This window comes from Oncorhynchus mykiss, chromosome 23 (genome assembly GCF_013265735.2).
Source record: "Oncorhynchus mykiss isolate Arlee chromosome 23, USDA_OmykA_1.1, whole genome shotgun sequence".
In the NCBI taxonomy this organism is placed as follows: domain Eukaryota; kingdom Metazoa; phylum Chordata; class Actinopteri; order Salmoniformes; family Salmonidae; genus Oncorhynchus; species Oncorhynchus mykiss.
This window is the reverse complement of record NC_048587.1, coordinates 37398579-37420121: the sequence shown is the minus strand read 5'-3', so window position 1 is coordinate 37420121 and position 21543 is coordinate 37398579. Positions and strand designations below refer to the sequence as shown.

Below are 21543 nucleotides of genomic sequence, written 5' to 3'. Positions count from 1 at the left end.
CACATATGTGAAATGACACACCGTTGATGAATCATTGGCTTACCTATTTCAAAACATACAGTACTTTGAAAGAGCAACTTCTAAACCCTTGTTTCATCAGGTTTTGTGAAATTTCTTTGATAGATGATTATCTTACCAAATGCAAGTAGCCCATTCAGAATGCGTGCAAAAACTTAATTGAAAATCCAGTGTGTATTGGCTTATACACAACTTTACAATTTGGGCAATTTAATCGGTGGAATGTCTGCATCTAACAAGTAAGTGAATCTTTCAAGCATAAACTAAAGTCACAGGTTTAGATCCTGGATTGAAATGAATGCTCTTACATCAACAGCTTTTCTTTGTGATAAGTGACTGATGTGGCCTTTAAACAGACTCCCAGACACTTGCAATGCAAGGACAAAGATTCACATCTCCTTAGAGATGAGCCCTGAGATTTCAATAAAACAAAAAGGTGAAGCATCTTCAATAAACACTGTGGCAGCATTCCCACTGAACGTCACACTGGAGGAGAATTGGCTACAAATGACTGTCTTGTCATGCAGCTCACAAAGGAAGTTAACATGGCTGTAATCTATTTAGCCTCTCTCACAGCACATTTGTCTTCTGACTTCAGCGCTTCACACTTGGACAATTTGAAATGCATTATTCTCCATCTACATTTAACTGCCGTCTTTGGTTTTATTGCGTTTTCTGCTTGCTGAATAGCTGTCTATTTTGTTCTTCGTTGCCCTTGTTTACAACTGTATTAATGCAAATTCAGCTTTTTGTGTAGACTAGAAATTGTTTACAGAAGAGGCACGTTAACACATTGTATGCTTCAAAAATGATCCATCTCCATCTCACCTGTTAATGGACCAATGTTTAAAATGGCATTATCATTAAATTAGCAGAACGATAGAGCTGTTTACCTCTGTATTACAACAATGTAGTGGTTAATCCTACAGTAGTATTGTTAAACATTAAATTCACTACAATGCCGATGGTAATATCACGAAGGAGCCATTGTCATTGACATTCAGAATCCTCTTTGCCTGTTCCAGAGGGAAAGGTTTGAAATAGGCCTCATCTCCAATGCAGCCGTTTTTTAAAACTCAAAATCATATAATTTCTGGGTAACAATTGTTTTCAAATAAAATGGTCAAAAATAAACAAAAATAGCTTCTTAGCGAAGGGCAATTTCTCAAGTAAGAATTTTGCCGGGACTGTCTGATTGTGGTCTGAGTGGGGAGGGGAAACAAAACTAGGCCTATTAACTATTAACTAATTCACTGTATGTTGATGTCTTCATGGAAGGCCAAAACTCAATCCCACCAAAACAGGCTGAAATTGCAGGCAGTCTTGTCAAACAGCTCTTACCCTAAAAGGGCATTATCATAATTTCACAGTATTATTCCAACCTCATAGTGTTGATATATAAAATACAAGAAAATCATGTTTTCGACTGTACTGGGCCTTTAAGAAACAACTGAAAATGGAAACCTTACAGGTGAAGAATCTTATTTTGATCACCTTTGTTGCTGAACATTTTCACACTCAATCATCAAGTTTGCAGATGACACTACAGTGGTAGGCTTGATTACCAACAACGACGAGACGGCCTACAGGGAGGAGGTGAGGGCCCCCGGAGTGTGGTGTGAGGAAAATAACCTCACACTCAATGTCAACAAAACAAAGGAGATGATTGTGGACTTCAGGAAACAGCAGAGGGAGCACTCCCCTATCCACATCGACGGGACAGTAGTGGAGAAGGAAGTATAAGTTTTAAGTTCCTCGGCATACACATCACGGACAAACTGAATTGGTCCACCCACACAGACAGTGTGGTGAAGAAGGCGCAGCAGCGCCTCTTCAACCACAGGAGGCTGAAGAAACTTGGCTTGTCACCAAAAGCACTCACAAACTTTTACAGATGCACAATCGAGAGCATCCTGTCGGGCTGTATCACTGCCTGGTACAGCAACTGCTCCGCCCACAACCGTAAGGCTCTCCAGAGGGTAGTGAGGTCTGCACAACGCATCACCGGGGGCAAACTACCTGCCCTCCAGGACACCTACACCACCCGATGTCACAGGAAGGCCATAAAGATCATCAAGGACAACAACCACCCGAGCACTGACTGTTCACCCCGCTATCATCCAGAAGGTGAGGTCAATACAGGTGCATCAAAGTAGGGACTGAGAGACTGAAAAACAGCTTCTATCTCAAGGCCATCAGACTGTTAAACAGCCACCACTAACATTGAGTGGCTGCTGCCAACATACTGACACTGACTCAACTCCAGCCACTTTAATAATGGAAAAATGTATGTAAAAAATGTATCACTAGCCACTTTAAACAATGCCACTTAATACACTGCTCAAAAAAATAAAGGGAACACTAAAATAACACATCCTAGATCTGAATGAATTAAATATTCTTATTAAATACTTTTTTCTTTACATAGTTGAATGTGCTGACAACAAAATCACACAAAAATGATCAATGGAAATCATATTTATCAACCCATGGAGGTCTGGATTTGGAGTCACACTCAAAATTAAAGTGGAAAACCACACTACAGGCTGATCCAACTTTGATGTAATGTCCTTAAAACAAGTCACAATGAGGCTCAGTAGTGTGTGTGGCCTCCACGTGCCTGTATGACCTCCCTACAACGCCTGGGCATGCTCCTGATGAGGTGGCGGATGGTCTCCTGAGGGATCTCCTCCCAGACCTGGACTAAAGCATCCTAAAGCATGGATGGAGCGAGACATGATGTCCCAGATGTGCTCAATAGGATTCAGGTCTGGGGAACGGGCGGGCCAGTCCATAGCATCAATGCCTTCCTCTTGCAGGAACTGCTGACACACTCCAGCCACATGAGGTCTAGCATTGTCTTGCATTAGGAGGAACCCAGGGCCAACCGCACCAGCATATGGTCTCACAAGGGGTCTGAGGATCTCATCTCAGTACCTAATGGCAGTCAGGCTACCTCTGGCGAGCACATGGAGGGCTGTGCGGCCCCCCAAAGAAATGCCAACCCACACCATGACTGACCCACCGCCAAACCGGTCATGCTGGAGGATGTTGCAGGCAGCAGAACTTTCTCCACGGCGTCTCCAGACTCTGTCACGTCTGTCACATGTGCTTAGTGTGAACCTGCTTTCAGAGCACAGGGCGCCAGTGGCGAATTTGCCAATCTTGGTGTTCTCTGGCAAATGCCAAACGTCCTGCACGGTGTTGGGCTGTAAGCACAACCCCCACCTGTGGACGTCGGGCCCTCATACCACCCTCATGGAGTCTGTTTCAGACCGTTTGAGCAGACACATGCACATTTGTGGCCTGCTGGAGGTCATTTTGCAGGGCTCTGGCAGTGCTCCTCCTGCTTCTCCTTGCACAAAGGCTGAGGTAGCGGTCCTGCTGCTGGGTTGTTGCCCTCCTACGGCCTCCTCCACGTCTCCTGATGTACTGGCCTATCTCCTGGTAGCGCCTCCATGCTCTGGACACTACGCTGACAGACACAGCAAAACTTCTTGCCACAGCTCGCATTGATGTGCCATCCTGGATGAGCTGCACTACCTGAGCCACTTGTGTGGGTTGTAGACTAGACCACTAGAGTGAAAGCACCGCCAGCTTATTGTCAATCAGTGTTGCTTCCTAAGTGGACAGTTTGATTTCACAGAAGTGTGATTGACTTGGAGTTACATTGTGTTGTTTAAGTATTCCCTTTATTTTTTTGAGTAGTGTATAATGTTTACATACCCTACATTACTCATCTGATATGTATATACTGTACTCTATACCATCTACTGCATCTTGCCATCTTTATGTAATACATGTATCACTAGCCACTTTAAACTATGCCACTTTTATGTTTACATACCCTATATTACTCATCTCATATGTATATACTGTACTCGATACCATCTACTGCATCTTGCCTATGCCGTTCTGTACCATCACTCATTCATATATTTGCATGTGCATTTGTGTGTTTTAGGTAGTTGTTGTGGAATTGTTAGGTTAGATTATTACTCGTTGGTTATTACTGCATTGTCGGAACTAGAAGCACAAGCATTTCGCTACACTCGCATCTGCTAACCATGTGTGTGTGACAAATACAGTTTGATTTGATTTGATTTGAAATGCATGAGCTTTATGATTTACAAGAATTCACTGAAAACCCGCACTAACCAACGTTATATTAACAGCATTGCACTTTTAATGTAACCTTATTTTGGCCAGCTAAGGCTATATTAACAACATGATACTGTTCATTTAACTGTGGGTTAGTGTGGGTTTTCAGTGAATTTATGTAAAGCAACATTATGGACTAAACGTTCAAATCCTGCTGCTACTGCAGGATTATTTTGCTGCAACAAAACTGGTCAAATTAAGAGTCAACACCTGTATGACACACTTGACAGATCAAAGCAACAGAGTAACATTAGAGAGTAATGTCCTTGCAGGATGCTCTTTTAAAGACAGCTAAATATGTCATTACGCTCAGTCGCATGGAAAAGACTAGAGCCACAGATGAGAAAATACTTAGGCCACAGTAGGTGCAAGAAAATCAACCATAAACATAAACAATACAATTTCACACAGAACACCAGAAGATCATTTTTTAACACCATCCAACGGTCTGGTCTCCCCTAGACTTGTTACATGGTCCACATGGTTATGTATGATTAGACCTAAACAATGGGGTCCCTCTTTGTTGGATTTCAGGTGGGTGGTTGTGCACTACACCCTAGCTACCAACCCCAGTTATGTACAGCTAGATGAGATCCGCAGATGGTCTGAGACAGTCAGACCGTCCCTGCCAGTTTAGCCAGCTGTGCTGCTGTGCTATTTGGTAAACCCAGTTCTGGCCTGATAGGGGGATTATAGCCTGAGGCGGAGGTCTGCCTCCCTGCCTGCCTGCGCTTTAGTGGCTGAGGGATGACTGGGCGTCAGTGTGTCAGAGGACAGCAGCATTAGTTGCACAGATTTTAGACAGTGGCAAAGAGAGAGAGAGAGAGGGAGAGAGAGAGGGAAAGCAGCACTCTGCTAAGTGGCGTCTAGGGGGCTAATGAGCCCACAGGAAGAGAACTGGGATAAGGAGCTATGATAAACTCCAGGAAGTAATGTCTGCACAGACACTAGAATATGTCTTGGGTTTAAGGAATGGGTGAAATGTAATTGTTTAGAGAAATGTTGCTGACAGTTTTGTAATGGTTCTGTTTAGTTTTTTTTTTGTTTTAGCTAGTCTGATGAGCTTTTATCCACTAATTCAGTAATGCTCCTATTGATTCAATACAACATGCACTCCAAAAAGGTAGTAAGTAATGCTGTAGACCAGGGGTATTCAACTCCTGACCCTATGGGGTCCGGAGCCGGATGTTTTTTTGTTCTACCTGATAATTAATTGCACCCACCTTGTGTCCCAAGTCTAAATCAGTCCCTGATTAGAGGGGAAGAATAAAAAACGCAGTGGAACTGGCTTGGAGGTCCAGAGTTGAGTGTGAGGGCTGTAGAGAGTGGAGTCAAGATTGCAAGTTTACTCCAAGAAAGACGCAGTAGAGTCAATGGCTGCTTCTTCAGTCTACTCGGAGGCAGTAGAGTCAATGGCTACTTCTTCAGTCTACTCTAAGGCACTAGTGTCAGTAACTGTCTTGAGCTCAAGACTCTTGACAGTGTAAATACTTGATCTCATCCCGAATATGAGTAGAATTTTAAAAGAAGATGCTGCAATATGATCTTTGAAATCTATGCTTGTAATTCAATTGGAAAGGAAAGTTGTAGGCTAAATTATATCAACAGAACCGCTTGCAGACAACTAAGGAAACCCAACTGGAAATGCCTCAAATAATGATCAGTTCAAGTAATCATGAGAATCAATGCCTTCATCCTGACCTCAGCAAATAGAAAATATGGAAAACATTTGGAAAGGACAAAACAATCCTGGGGATCGTGTGTGTGTGTGCGTGCGTGAGTGAGTACAGTATTTAGGAGATATACTGAATTTTCTCACATCGATCCCCTATGAAACAGTGATGAAAGACGCAGAATGCAAAGCAACAGCAGGAAAAAGCTTGTGATGAATCTGGTGCATTAATATACACATTGAGCCTTGGCACAGGGGGCCAGCAGCACAGATGTTGTGTAAACAAACAGGACATTAGAACTCCTTCCTGTGAAGGGGAAAAGCTGACAGGTTACTAAAGCCATTATCCATACAGATGAGGCTCACCAACCCCACAGTGAACGCTGCTGCCTCCCAGTCTGAGTGGCCAAAACGATTTTGGACCATGAAACAGAGAAAAGCGTGACAGTCTTACGCTCTCCAAGATCAGCAGTCAGCCACACAGTTTTCTGGAGGAGAAATAACATGATGAAATAATGTATCTATAAATTGTTGTTGTATCTCAATGTATTTATGCTTGCTAGCTCTTTGACAAGCTGTTAGTGTCCAGAAAGAACTGTCTGGGTATTACTAATGATTCATCCTACGCAGTGTCAAAAGATGACAATCTAGAATACAAACGTTTCTCCACAGATCAGAATGTTTGGGGGCGTACAAGTTTTCCGCCGGAAGCAGATGGTCAACTGAACTATTTACAAATGGGGAGGAAGGACCAAACACTCAAGACCTCTGCTTTGCTCTCTGAGGAAAACAATTTATGCCTGAAGCCTCTCTGCAGCAAGCAAAACAACTTTTTATCACTACTTTTGTATACTATCTCATAAACAGCTTTGTGTAAAACAAAGAAACCAACAGAAGTGTCTCAGCAGGTTTCCAAAGCAGAACCGAAGATACCGTCTTACATCCACTTAACTTTTCCTACAATGTGCTGTAAGGTCCTATTGAGGCGCTTATCTATGTTAAACACCTTTCAACAAGGTAGGTCCTCCTTTGGGACAACGGATTTCTTTGGCAAGACAACAATGGGATTATTCTATGTGCAAAGTGCAGATACGCTGCTATGTAAAGGTCACAATAACTGAAGACTGATAAGAAACCTGAATCGGTGAGGCCCACAGGACCAAATGTCATTGTATGTGTACCTGGAGGAAGAATTTTCATGTGGAAAATATCTTAATGCCCTTAAAGGCTCTTAAAACCCAAACACATGACTGGGAATACTTCAAGCTTAAGGAGCTGGGGTTTTGTTTATCAGGGCACACAGGTATAGATGCAGGTATAGACGGAGGAAATGCAGATGACTTTAGTAAATTACATAAATTGACTGAAAACCCACACTAATACATGGTTATATTAACAGTATTTCCCTTTTAATGTGGACTACTTTTGGCCAGCTAATAGCCTAACCACCTATCAAGCAACATGGATTAAACGTTCAAATACTGTTGCTGCAGGATTATTTTGTTGTGACAATATAGGTCAAATTAAGATCCTACATCTGTAAGCAATTTTGAGAAGAAAAAAACATGTTATATTTGTATCAGTACTAGCATGGTTTGTTTATATTGTAGGTATTACATATTTGAATGTTTTAATCTACAATATATATATTGACACGGTTAGTCTTTTTGTCATACACATGTCAAGGACACATACATATGCATATATACAGTGCCTTGCGAAAGTATTCGGCCCCCTTGAACTTTGCGACCTTTTGCCACATTTCAGGCTTCAAACATAAAGATATAAAACTGTATTTTTTTGTGAAGAATCAACAACAAGTGGGACACAATCATGAAGTGGAACGACATTTATTGCATATTTCAAACTTTTTTAACAAATCAAAAACTGAAAAATTGGGCGTGCAAAATTATTCAGCCCCTTTACTTTCAGTGCAGCAAACTCTCTCCAGAAGTTCAGTGAGGATCTCTGAATGATCCAATGTTGACCTAAATGACTAATGATGAAAAATACAATCCACCTGTGTGTAATCAAGTCTCCGTATAAATGCACCTGCACTGTGATAGTCTCAGAGGTCCGTTAAAAGCGCAGAGAGCATCATGAAGAACAAGGAACACACCAGGCAGGTCCGAGATACTGTTGTGAAGAAGTTTAAAGCCGGATTTGGATACAAAAATATTTCCCAAGCTTTAAACATCCCAAGGAGCACTGTGCAAGCGATAATATTGAAATGGAAGGAGTATCAGACCACTGCAAATCTACCAAGACCTGGCCGTCCCTCTAAACTTTCAGCTCATACAAGGAGAAGACTGATCAGAGATGCAGCCAAGAGGCCCATGATCACTCTGGATGAACTGCAGAGATCTACAGCTGAGGTGGGAGACTCTGTCCATAGGACAACAATCAGTCGTATATTGCACAAATCTGGCCTTTATGGAAGAGTGGCAAGAAGAAAGCCATTTCTTAAAGATATCCATGAAAAGTGTTGTTTAAAGTTTGCCACAAGCCACCTGGGAGACACACCAAACATGTGGAAGAAGGTGCTCTGGTCAGATGAAACCAAAATGTAACTTTTTGGCAACAATGCAAAACGTTATGTTTGGCGTAAAAGCAACACAGCTCATCACCCTGAACACACCATACCCACTGTCAAACATGGTGGTGGCAGCATCATGGTTTGGGCCTGCTTTTCTTCAGCAGGGACAGAGAAGATGGTTAAAATAGATGGGAAGATGGATGGAGCCAAATACAGGACCATTCTGGAAGAAAACCTGATGGAGTCTGCAAAAGCCATGAGACTGGGACGGAGATTTGTCTTCCAACAAGACAATGATCCAGAACATAAAGCAAAATCTACAATGGAATGGTTCAAAAATAAACATATCCAGGGGTTAGAATGGCCAAGTCTAAGTCCAGACCTGAATCCAATCGAGAATCTGTGGAAAGAACTGAAAACTGCTGTTCACAAATGCTCTCCATCCAACCTCACTGAGCTTTAGCTGTTTTGCAAGGAGGAATGGGAAAAAATGTCAGTCTCTCGATGTGCAAAACTGATAAGAGACATACCCCAAGCGACTTACAGCTGTAATCGCAGCAAAAGGTGACGCTACAAAGTATTCACTTAAGGGGGCCTAATAATTTTGCACGCCCAATTTTTCAGTTTTTGATTTGTTAAAAAAGTTTGAAATATCCAATAAATGTCGTTCCACTTCATGATTATGTCCCACTTGTTGTTGATTCTTCACAACAAAATACAGTTTTATATCTTTATGTTTGAAGCCTGAAATGTGGCAAAAGGTCGCAAAGTTCAAGGGGGCCGAATACTTTCGCAAGGCACTGTATATATATATGCATATGTGTGTGTCCTTGACATGTGTATGACAAAAAGACTAACAGTGTCAATGTCTTAAGTGTTTGCAGCGATACAATAAGTAAGCAGACTGAGTAGCAGACCAGTGGAGTTGGAATAGTGCAGGTAAGATGTGATTGTATCGGTAGCAGTAGGACACAGTCTGCAGCATTGTGTATGTGCAGAGTTTGTTTACTGTTTAGGATGCAGTTATCCAGGCGTGATGAGGTGAATGCATTCATTCATTTACATGGATGAATCTTAACAGACTGTAGGTGAGTATAATTATGTTGCTGTGATGTACAAGCTGCATACAGGATGACAGTAAAAGTCCACAAGTTTATTACAACTTTGAATCCAAGATTAAATAAAACACATGTTATCAGTTGTTGGTCTGGTCCTGTATTTAATCCATATTTGATTAATACATCATAAAGGCTTTTAAAATAAAATCTTATTTCTTTCATGCATACTATGTCAGGCTAGGTTTGACGTACAAGGTTTGTATGTTCTTCCAAACCAAAACCCTGTCTGCAGAAAATAATAAAGAATCAAGTGTTTCTTGGAGATCAGAGCCCCTGAAAATCTATTCCAAGCCATGGAAGTATTTGATGTGAATCAATTAAATCTCATTAAGAGAGCGGAGGGAAATACAAACAAACTCAATTGAAGCAATGGCATAAATAAATAAACAGCATTCAAAATGTGATTTATCCCTGTCACGCCTGCTCCAGCTCTCTCCCCCTTGTGCTCGTGGGTGCCAGGCTGCCCAGCACTGCGCACTCCTGCCACCATCATTACGCACACCTGTTTCCCTCGTCACCTGCATCAGAAAATTATTGGACTCACCTGGATTCAATCACCTGTTTTTTTATCTCCCCTATACTTGTCAGTTCCCCAGCTCTGTTTCCCGCTGCTGCATTAATTGTTGTATGTCGTTATGTCACCCGGTGCTGACGCTGGTCCTGTCCTGTTCCAAATTAAATGTTGACCCCCATACCTGCTTCTCATCTCCAGCATTGGTCCTTACAATGCCAGTGAGTTGTTAATTATCATGGCAAAGGTATGATGTGTAGATAGACATACAGAGAGCTCTGAGCTTCTGTGTTTGGTGACCATTTGTTGCATCGCCTGTTCAGGGGCAGAACAACAGATTTGTACCTTGTCAGCTCAGGGATTTGAACTTGCAACCTTTCAGATGCAAGTCCAACTCTCTAACCACTAGGCTACCCTGCCTCAGCTTCCTCCTCTCATCTGTGCTGGCTGTAAAAATGACAGGACGACTGCCAGCAGGGAGGATTCAAAAGTGGACAGAAAAGACAAATAAAAAGTACTTCCCAACTGGGAAGGATTGCCTCTTGGGGACCTGTTAAAAGACTGCACGCTCCGGAAAACAATGTAATGAGAAAGTTAGGTGGTGCAGCTTTATTCAGGGCCGGACTGGGAACAGAAATCAGCTCTGGTGTTTCTAACACAGCGGCCCATTTTCCCCCCCCTTGAGGCTCCACACGGCCCATTTAAAAAAACTATGCCCCAACAACAGCCCTTTTATTTGACTCAGGTCTCCATTAGCCCAATAATTATCATTTGGTGCAAAAAATAGAAAGATAACTAGTATGACAGGCCCACTGGGCTAATAATAGACCAACCCATCTGGCATTTTCCCAAAATGCCAGATTGTCAATCCACCCCGGTTTTATTAGCGGAACGTGCAGCATCAGCAAAGGTGTCAAACAAGCCTGTTATGCCTGACGCAGCTTGTAAAATTGTGCCTTTTTTCATCATCTTCAGGGAGTGCTGTCCATGGGATTATAGATAGGCCTTCAGTAAATCAATCAAGGGTAGCTAACATGGTACTTTATTTCTCTCAACAACCCAGACTCACATCACTCGCAAAACAGAGAAGTGTTTCATTTGACTAAAGATTGACTGTCAAACACTGACATAATTGTTTTCTTGCTGTTGTGTGGCATGGTTGTGGAAAGAAATAACATACCAAGTTAGCTACAGGCTTTGGGTGGGTCAAGCAGTCTATCTGACACCTTGGCCAATCATGTGGAAGGCCTGTGAAAACATTGGGTTTGATGGTGATGCAACGAAGGTCAATACAACACAAGCTAAATCTCTCTTTCCACAGTTATTGATTGCTTTCAAAACATTCACAGTCATCTGAGAAGTGATGAGATACGAACAATCTCAAACTATGACATCAAGGATAAAATGTTTAACGTGCTGCAGTACAGCAAGTAAGGGACTTCATTTGCTGACTAGGCAACTTTTCTGCAGTACAGTAATTGTTGTTAGACAACTCTTGTATCTAATGATCAGTCCCCGTGGATTGCTCCACGCTTGCTTACTTTGCAGTGCACCCCAGAGGGGCAGTAACTTTTTCTGCTTAGCCTTAGATATAAATTAAGATGGTATTTTCAAGATTTATGCTACTATATCCATCTATGATGGTTGAGCATGTATTCTAACATTAACAAAATAATGAATGGGGAATCTTTTAACAATTCTTTCAACAGGACACAGCTGATGAGACATTGATAGATGGTACACAGTCATCTGTAATGCCACTATTCCTGCCAAAGATAACATGTTCTAAAATCTCTCAATTTTCTTTAGTGGTGTCTTAAAGTATCATAATAATCTTTATAAACTCAAATACTACAAACTCTATCATGTTATCACTTGACCAATCAGGGCACAGATAACAGTATCGCAATAAGGTAATACAATTAGATTCCCATATTCTCTCACAGAAAATATCTGACAATTTACTGTAACCAAAGGATTTACTGTAACCAATATGGGATTGAGATAATCACGATTCAATAAAACTATTTGGCTAAAATACTGAAATATCCATTGATTGATAGATTCTCCCCCACAAACCCCCTACACACTCCTAAATCTCCAAGTGTAATATGGGTGTTTCCATGGAAACCCCATCTGCTGACATTACTAGTTAGTAATGTTGGTGAGCCCCATTCGTTTCTCAGCCCCTATTTCAATCTACAGGAAAGGTCCTTGACTTATATCGCTGCTGTATGGCATCCAAGGCCTCAGGAGCCTGTGTCAGCAGGGACTGTATCTTTCAGTGGTAGCTGGCGCAGTGTGGTAGTGGCATACCAAAACGGTTAGGGATTCTTAGAAAAGATAGACAGCTGCAAAAAAAATGGAGCCTTACACTAGCTGCTGCTAAAGAGTGATGTTACACAAATATACTGTATGGAGCTGAGTGGCTTGTCATTTTGGGGTTTCTGTTCAGATAACATTACCAGGGAGGTAAAGACAGATAATTAATTCTGTGTTATCTAATTGTAATTCAAGATTATTGGAATACTTAACTCTCAAAATTATTTCATTTCCCACTGTAACTCTATGGTGGCACATAATGATGAGTTTGGAGAAAGTCTGGAATTAAGTGTATCGCAGGCATTGCCTATCTGACCCCACCTTATGCCAAGGTACAGCTACAGTATAATATGGGTTATGAAGAGTATAAAAGCTTGAAGTTAAAGCTGTGTTTTTCACCTTTATTTCATAATATCAATGAAAGGACACAACATAAGAGCTGACTATAATTAGTCAAGATGTCTCAGTGGACACAGCTGTCCAGAAATATAGTACAGTACTGGGAGGGCGGATCAGTTTGGCACATCTCAGATGGGGACCGAACAAAAACAGCCTGCACTACTTTATGCAAATGCCGAAATTAAAATCAACCTACTTTAATGAGGACATCAAAGTGGCGCCATGCAACTGGAACTGACTGCAGAACCAGAGAGATTCTGCTCCAGTGCTAGAGAGCCCCCTCTATTATACACTTCTGAACACACAGGGCCACTTGGCTCTGGCTCTTAAATCAAATCAAAGTTTATTTGTCAAGTGCGCCGAATAGAACAGGGGTAGACTTTACAGTGAAATGCTTACTTACAGGCCCTAACCAACAGTGCAATTTTTAAGTAAAAAATAGGTATTACAGTGCCTTGTGAAAGTATTCACCCCCCTTGGCATTTTTCCTATTTTGTTGCATTACAACCTGTCACTTAAATTGATTTTTATTTGGATTTCATGTAATGGACATACACAAAATAGTCCAAATTGGTGAAGTTGTAAATTGGTAAATTAAAAAAATTACTTGTTTCAAAAAATTCAAAAAAATCAAAACATAAAAGTGGTGCGTGCGTATGTATTCACCCCCTTTGTAATGAAGCCCCTAAATAAGATCTGGTGCAACCAATTACCTTCAGAAGTCACATAATTAGTTGAATAAAGTCCACCTGTGTGAAGTCTCACATGATCTGTCACATGATCTCAGTATATATACACCTGTTCTGAAAGTCTGCAACACCACTAAGCAAGGGGCACCACCAAGCAAGGGGCATCACCAAGCAAGGGGCATCACCAAGCAAGGGGCATCACCAAGCAAGGGGCACCACCAAGCAAGGGGCACCACCAAGCAAGGGGCATCACCAAGCAAGGGGCATCACCAAGCAAGGGGCATCACCAAGCAAGGGGCATCACCAAGCAAGGGGCACCACCAAGCAAGGGGCACCACCAAGCAAGGGGCACCACCAAGCAAGGGGCATCACCAAGCATGACGACCAAAGAGATCTCCAAACAGATCAAGGACAAAGTTGTATAGAAGCACAGATCAGGGTTTGGTTATAAAAAAATATCAGAAACTTTGAACATCCCACGGAGCACCATTAAATCCATTCTAAAAAATATGAAAGAATATGGCACCACAACAAACCTGCCAAGGGAGGGCCGCCCACCAAAACTCACGGACCAGGCAAGGAGGGCATTAATCAGAGGCAACAAAGAGACCGAAGATAAAATAGGAAAAATGCCAAGAGGGTGAATACTTTCGCAAGCCACTGTAGGTTAACAATAGATTAGTAAGGAAATAAAATACAACAGTAAAAAGACAGTGAATAATAACAGTAGTGAGGCTATATACAGTAGTGAGGCTATATACAGTAGTGAGGCTATAACAGTAGTGAAGCTATATACAGTAGTGAGGGTATATACAGTAGTGAGGCTATAACAGTAGTGAGGCTATATACAGTAGTGAGGCTATAACAGTAGTGAGGCTATAACAGTAGTGAAGCTATATACAGTAGTGAGGCTATATACAGTAGTGAGGCTATATACAGTAGTGAGGCTATATACAGTAGTGAGGCTATAACAGTAGTGAGGCTATATACAGTAGTGAGGCTATAACAGTAGTGAGGCTATATACAGTAGTGAGGCTATATACAGTAGTGAGGCTATATACAGTAGTGAGGCTATATACAGTAGTGAGGCTATAACAGTAGTGAGGCTATATACAGTAGTGAGGCTATAACAGTAGCGAGGCTATAACAGTAGCGAGGCTATAACAGTAGTGAGGCTATAACAGTAGTGAGGCTATAACAGTAGTGAGGCTATAACAGTAGTGAGGCTATATACAGTAGTGAGGCTATATACAGTAGTGAGGCTATAACAGTAGTGAGGCTATAACAGTAGTGAGGCTATATACAGTAGTGAGGCTATAACAGTAGTGAGGCTATATACAGTAGTGAGGCTATAACAGTAGTGAGGCTATATACAGTAGCGAGGCTATATACAGTAGTGAGGCTATATACAGTAGTGAGGCTATAACAGTAGTGAGGCTATATAACAGTAGTGAGGCTATATAACAGTAGTGAGGCTATAACAGTAGTGAGGCTATATACAGTAGCGAGGCTATAACAGTAGTGAGGCTATATACAGTAGTGAGGCTATAACAGTAGTGAGGCTATACAACAGTAGTGAGGCTATATAACAGTAGTGAGGCTATATACAGTAGTGAGGCTATATAACAGTAGTGAGGCTATATACAGTAGTGAGGCTATATACAGTAGTGAGGCTATAACAGTAGCGAGGCTATAACAGTAGCGAGGCTATATACAGGCACCGGTTAGTTGGGCTAATTGAGGTAGTATCTACATGTAGGTATGGTTAAAGTGACTATGCATATACTGTATGATAAACAGAGAGTAGCAGTAGCGTAAAAGAGGGGTGTGGTGGGTGGCGGGACACAAGAGATTTGAGATCTTAGAGATTTGAGACTTGTTTAAACACAGAGAGTTCCTGACGAAGACAAAATTAACTTCCTCACAGATGATCAACCTGAAAATGAGAAACATTGGATCTATACTAAGTCATGATTGTTTTACTGTAAGGTTTCACACCAAGCAAATCAACCCATTGTGTAAAAGGCCATTCAAACAGTATGTTGCATACATTGACCAAAAGGAAAATGCAGCCTTTTTTTAAGTAACTTGGAAAAGGCCCCTTAATTAACCATCTACGGTATACGAATTATGTTTAAATGGATCACCCATAATATTATTTAATAACAGTATTCACTGTCAAGCCTCACCTTAAAGTTTTGAAGCACTACTCAAGCGCTATCACAAGGATGGAAGCAAGAAGGCTCGTTATTACAGTAACCAGTAGCTGTTGAGTGTGTCAAAGGTTGACACTTGCAATGCAGCAGCAACTCACCTTAGCGTGCATTTGTATGTGTGCCTGCCTGCCTACCTGTGTGTGCGTGTTTGATGGTCACTTGGCTGTCTCTGGATCTAGCTCTCACCCTCTTCACCTCTGCACCTGTCTCTGTCTCATGGCACCAATTATTTAGAAGAGAGCAGGACCCACGCAGCAGCACTGAGCCAGGTCAGTTCTACAGAGTTACCTCTTCTCTGCAGGAGTCACCCTGTCAAAATAGCATACAGCTCTGCTAGTGAGCTGCCCCAACTGTCAACTCTACAGAACTGATTGAACAGATTCCATCATTTATACCCTGCACGTTTTCAAGTTTTTCAAACCCTAACCCACAAATTCTAATATTTCACCACTAGCTTTAATTGTCAATCATATCAATAGGCCTACAGCCCCTCTTTTCCTCCAGTAAGTGTTTTATTACTGCATGATATTCCCAGTTTTTGACTGATAGGTTTTCCCATATTAGAGAGATGAACTGTGTGGTAATTGAATAGCTGGAGTTGTTCCAGTGCTTTGGATAGCAGAACAGCGTGTCTAATACAGATGAGCCAGATGACACCACTACTTTTATCCAGAGGCGTCCAGATAGTGTTACAATATTAAATGAGATACATTATGTAGTTTTGGCGTCAAAGAGCCAATGCTTTTGGAATATCATTTTTGGCTCCAGTTAGTCCGTATAATTTAGCATCAATCACCAGGTGCATACCCTTAGGGCAACAGATTGTACAATGACTTCTGGTGACTAATATGGGTTGGTATGTGATTTTTGTTGTTGGTGTAAGACATACGTTGATAAATACAACTTGATAAAGGACACGTAGCAATTTATTCCTGCTTAATAGCCATGCAGACTTAATTTAACTTAGACAAAAGTCTTGCAAACAGTGCTGAATATTGGCATTTAGAATGGATTTTCTTACTGCATTCTAAATACAGTTATCGGGCAACCCACAATGCATCCTCTAAATCTCATTTCAGTCAGTCACAATCTTGGTTGCCAGCAGCTACAGAGCCTTCAGAAAGTATTTACACCTCTTGACTTTTTCCACATTTTGTTGTGTTACAAATTGGGATTCAAATGGATTTAATTGTAAAAGAAAAATTCAACGATCTACACAAAAAGAAATCGAAAGTGGAAGAAACATGTAGACTTTTTTTAACACTAATATATCTTCATTAAACAGGTGTTCAACCCACTGAGTCAAAACATGTTAGAATCACCCTTGGTTAATTCTCTAAGAGCTTTGGACACCTGGATTGTACAATATTTGCCCATTATACTATCTTCAACTTTTCAAGCTTTGTCAAGTTGGTTTGTTCATCATTGCTAGACAGCCATTTTCAAGTATTGCCATAGATTCTCAAGCCGATTTAAGTCAAAACTGTAACTAGGCCACTCAGGAACATTCAATATCATCTTGGTAAGCAACTCCAGTGCATACTTGGCCTTGAGTTTTAGGTTATTGTCCTGCTAAAAGTTGAATTTGTACCCCAGTGTCTGTTGGAAAGCAGAATGAACAAGGTTTTCCTCTAAGATTTTGCCTGTGCTTACTGTAGGTCTATTCTGTTCATTTTATCTCCCCCAAAAATGCCCTACTCCTTGCAGATGGCAAGCATACCGATAACATGATGCAGCCACCATCATGCTTGAAAAGATGAAGAGTGGTAAATAGTGATGTGTTGTATTGGATTTTGTAATCAGGACAAAAAGTTCATTTCTTTGCCATATTTTTTGCAGTATTACTTTAGTGCCTTATTGCAAACAGGGTGCATGTTTAGGAATATTTGTATTCTGTACAGACTTCCTTCTTTTCACTCTGTCATTTACGTTAGTATTGTGGAGTAACTACCCTGTTGGTGAGCCGTCCTCAGTTTTCTCCTATCACAGCCATTAAACTCTGTAACTGTTTTAAAATCACCATTGGCCTCATCGTTAAATCCCTGAACGGTTTCCTTCCTCTCCGGCAACTGAGTTAGGATGGACGCCTGTATCTTTGTAGTTACTGGGTGTATCCAAAGCATAATTAATAACTTAATTAGTTAATAACGCCTATGCTTTTTTATCTACCAATAGGTGCTCTTCTTTGCGAGGCATTGGAAAGCTTCCCTGGTCTTTGTGGTTGAATCTGTGTTTGAAATTCACTGCTCGACTGAGGGACGGCTCTTACAGATAATTGTATTTGTGGGGTACAGAGATGTGGTAGTCATTCAAAAAAATTATGTTAACCACTATTATTGCACACAGAGTGAGTTTATGCAACTTATTATTTGACTTGTTAAGCACATTTTTTACCCCTGAATGTATTTAGACTTGCCATAACAAAGGGGTTGAATACTTATTGGCTCAATACATTTCAGCTTTAAATTTTGTATTAATTTGTGAACATTTCTCAGAGCAAAATTCCACTTTGACATTGTGTGTAGATCAGCTGCAAAAAAATCTTAATTTAATCAATTTTAAATGCAGGCTGTAACACAACAAAATGTGGAAAAAGTCAAGGGGTGTGAATACTTTCTGAAGACACAATACAAAATAGTAGTTCCTAGAAGTTGGTTGAATTAGGGCCCCTTAGCCACAGGTCACATGTGGCAGACAAAGAAAAGTATGAAAGGAAAGATTCACTCATGTGAACTGGTGTTTGGTCTAGTGTCCTTGAAATATATGGTCAAAATGTTTCATAGCATGAATGTATTTTCCCATGTGTGACCATTGAGCACCTCTAGTTTTCATTCTATATTGGAAGAGTAACATAAAGGCATGTATGAAGGTTGGCAAACTACTTAACTATAATAAGTACTATTTTCAACTGTAAAAAAAGTACAGCTTATTATCTGTAGAGAGTGCATTAACGTAGGCTAGAGCAGGGGTGTCAAACATTCGGCCCGAGGGGGGGAACGACCTTAATATAAATCAAATCAAATGTTATTGGTCACATACACATGGTTAGCAGATGTTAATGCAAGTGTAGCGAAATGCTTGTGCTTCTAGTTCCGACAGTGCAGTACTATCTAACAAGTAATCTAACCATTTCCCCAACAGCTACCTAATACACACAAATCTAAAGGGGTGAATGATAATATGTACATATAAATATATGGATGAGCGATGGCCGAGCGACATATGCAAGGTGCAATAGATGGTATAAAATGCAGTATATTCATGTGATATGAGTAATGTAAGATATGTAAACATTATTAAAGTAGCATTATTTAAAGTGGCATTGTTTAAAGTGACTTGTGATCCATTTATTAAAGTGGCCAGGGGTTGGGTCTCTGAGTTAATGATTGCTATTTAGCAGTCTGATGGACTTGAGATAGAAGCTGTTTCTCAATCTCTCGGTCCCTGCTTTGATGCACCTCTATTGACCTCGCCTTCTGGATGGTAGCTGTGTGAATAGGCAGTGGCTCGGGTGGTTGTTGTCCTTGAGGATCTTTTTGGCCTCCCTGTGACATCGGGTGAGGAAGGTGTCATGGAGGGCAGGTAGTTTGGCCTCGGTGATGCATTGTGCAGACCGCACCACTCTCTGGAGAGCCTTGTGCACCACCCTCTGGAGAGCCTTGCAGTTGCCGTACCAGACAGTGATACAGCCCGACAGGATGCTCTCGATTGGGCATCTGCAAAGGTTTGTCAGAGTTTTGGGTGACAAGCCAAATTTCTTCACCTTCCTGAGGTTGAAGAGGCGCTGTTGCGCCTTCTTCACCACACTGTCTGTGTGGGTTGTCCATTTCAGTTTGTCTGTGATGTGTACGCCGAGAATATTAAAACTTTCCACCTTCTCCACTGCTGTCCCTTCAATGTGGATAGGGGGTGCTCCCTCTGCTGTTTCTTGAAGTCCACAATCATCTCTTTTGTTTTGTTGACGTTGTGTGAGAGGTTGTTTTCGTGACACCACATTCCGAGGGCCCTCAACTCCTCCCTGTAGGCTGTCTTGTCGTTGTTTGTAATCAGCCGTGCCTAGGGTTAACACAGCAGCCTTGCGAGGGTTAACACGTTTAAATGTTTTACTCACATCGACAACAGAGAAGGAGAGTGGGGGGGGGGGGGGGGGGGGGGGGGTAGCAGTCCTTGCTAGATGGCCGCGACCGTGGCAGTGTATTGTTCTCAATGCGGGCAAAGAAGGCGTTTAGTTTGTCGGCAAGGGTGACGTTGGTGTCCGTGACGTGGCTGGTTTTCTTTTTGTGGTCCGTGATTTCCTGTAGACCCTGCCACATACGTCTCGTGTCTGAGCCGTTGAATTCTGACTCCACTTCGTCCCTGTACCGGCATTTTGCTTGTTTGATTGCCTTGCGGAGGGAATAACTACACCGTTGATATTCAGCCATATTCCCAGACCTCTTTCTATGGTTAAATGTGGTGGTTCGCGCTTTCAGTTTTGTGCCAATGCCACCATCCATCCACGGTTTCTGATTAGGGTTGGTTTTAATAGTCACAGTGGGTACAACATCTCCAATGCATACTTACTCACCGAGTCAGTGTATAGGTCGATTTTGTTCTCTGAGGCTGACCGGAAAAATATCCCAGCCCGCGTGATCAAAACAATCTTGAAGCGTGGGTTCCGATTGGTCAGACCAGCGTTGAATGGTTCTAGTCACTGGTACATCCTGTTTGAGTTTCTGCCTATAAGATGGTAGGAGCAAGATGGCGTCTTGGTCGGATTTTCCGAAGGGAGGGCGGGGGTATGCATAGCGGAAGTTAGAGTAGCAGTGGTCGAGTGCATTAATCAACATGCTGATAGAATTTAGATAGCATTGTTCTCAAATTTGCTTTGTTAAAATCCCCAGCTACAATAAATGCAGCCTCAGAATATATGGTTTCCAGTTTACATCGAGTCCAGTGAAGTCCCTTGAGGGTTGTCTTGGTGTCTGCTTGAGGAGGAATGTACACAGCTGTGACTATACAGTGCCTTGCAAAAGTATTCATCCCCCCTGGCGTTTATCCTATTTTGTTGCATTACAACCTGTAATTTACATTTATTTTTATTTGGATTTCATGCAAAATAGTCCAAATTGGTGAAGTGAAAAAAATAACTTTATTTAACCAGGTAGGCTAGTTGAGAATAAGTTCTCATTTACAACTGTGACCTGGCCAAGATAAAGCATAGCAGTGTGAACAGACAACAACACAGAGTTACACATGGAGTAAAAAAATAAACAAGTCTAAAATAGTCTATATACATTGTGTGCAAAAGGCATGAGGAGGTAGGTGGATAATTACAATTTTGCAGATTAACACTGGAGTGATAAATGCTCAGATAGTCATGTGCAGGTAGAGATACAGGTGTGCAAAAGAGTGGAAAAGTAAATAAATATAAACTGTATGGGGATGAGGTAGGTAAATTGGGTGGGCTATTTACCGATGGACTATGTACAGCTGCAGCGATCGATTAGCTGCTCAGATAGCAGATGTTTGAAGTTCGTGAGGGAAATAAAGGTCTCCAACTTCAGCGATTTTTGCAATTCGTTCTGGTGCCACTAATTACCTTCAGAAGTCACATAATTACTTAAATAAAGTCCACCTGTGTGCAATCTAAGTCTCACATGATCTGTCACATAATCTCAGTATATATACACCTGTTCTGAAAGTCTGCAACACCACTAAACAAGTGGCACCACCAAGCAAGCGGCACCATGAAGACCAAGGAGCTCTCCAAACAGATCAGGGACAAAGTTGTGGATAAGTACAGATCAGGGTTGGGTTATAAAAAAATATCAGAAACTTTTAACATCCAACGAAGCACCATTAAATCCATTATAAAAAAACTGAAAGAATATGGCACCACAACAAACCTGCCAAGGGAGG

At 41.5% G+C, this 21543-nt stretch overlaps 1 protein-coding gene across 4 annotated transcripts in view; it reads right to left on the bottom strand.

The window, feature by feature from the left end:
* The window catches only part of LOC110502682 (KH domain-containing, RNA-binding, signal transduction-associated protein 2-like), a 128283-nt gene that overhangs the window by 72486 nt on the left and 34254 nt on the right, over window positions 1-21543 (bottom strand). The window lies entirely within an intron of this gene.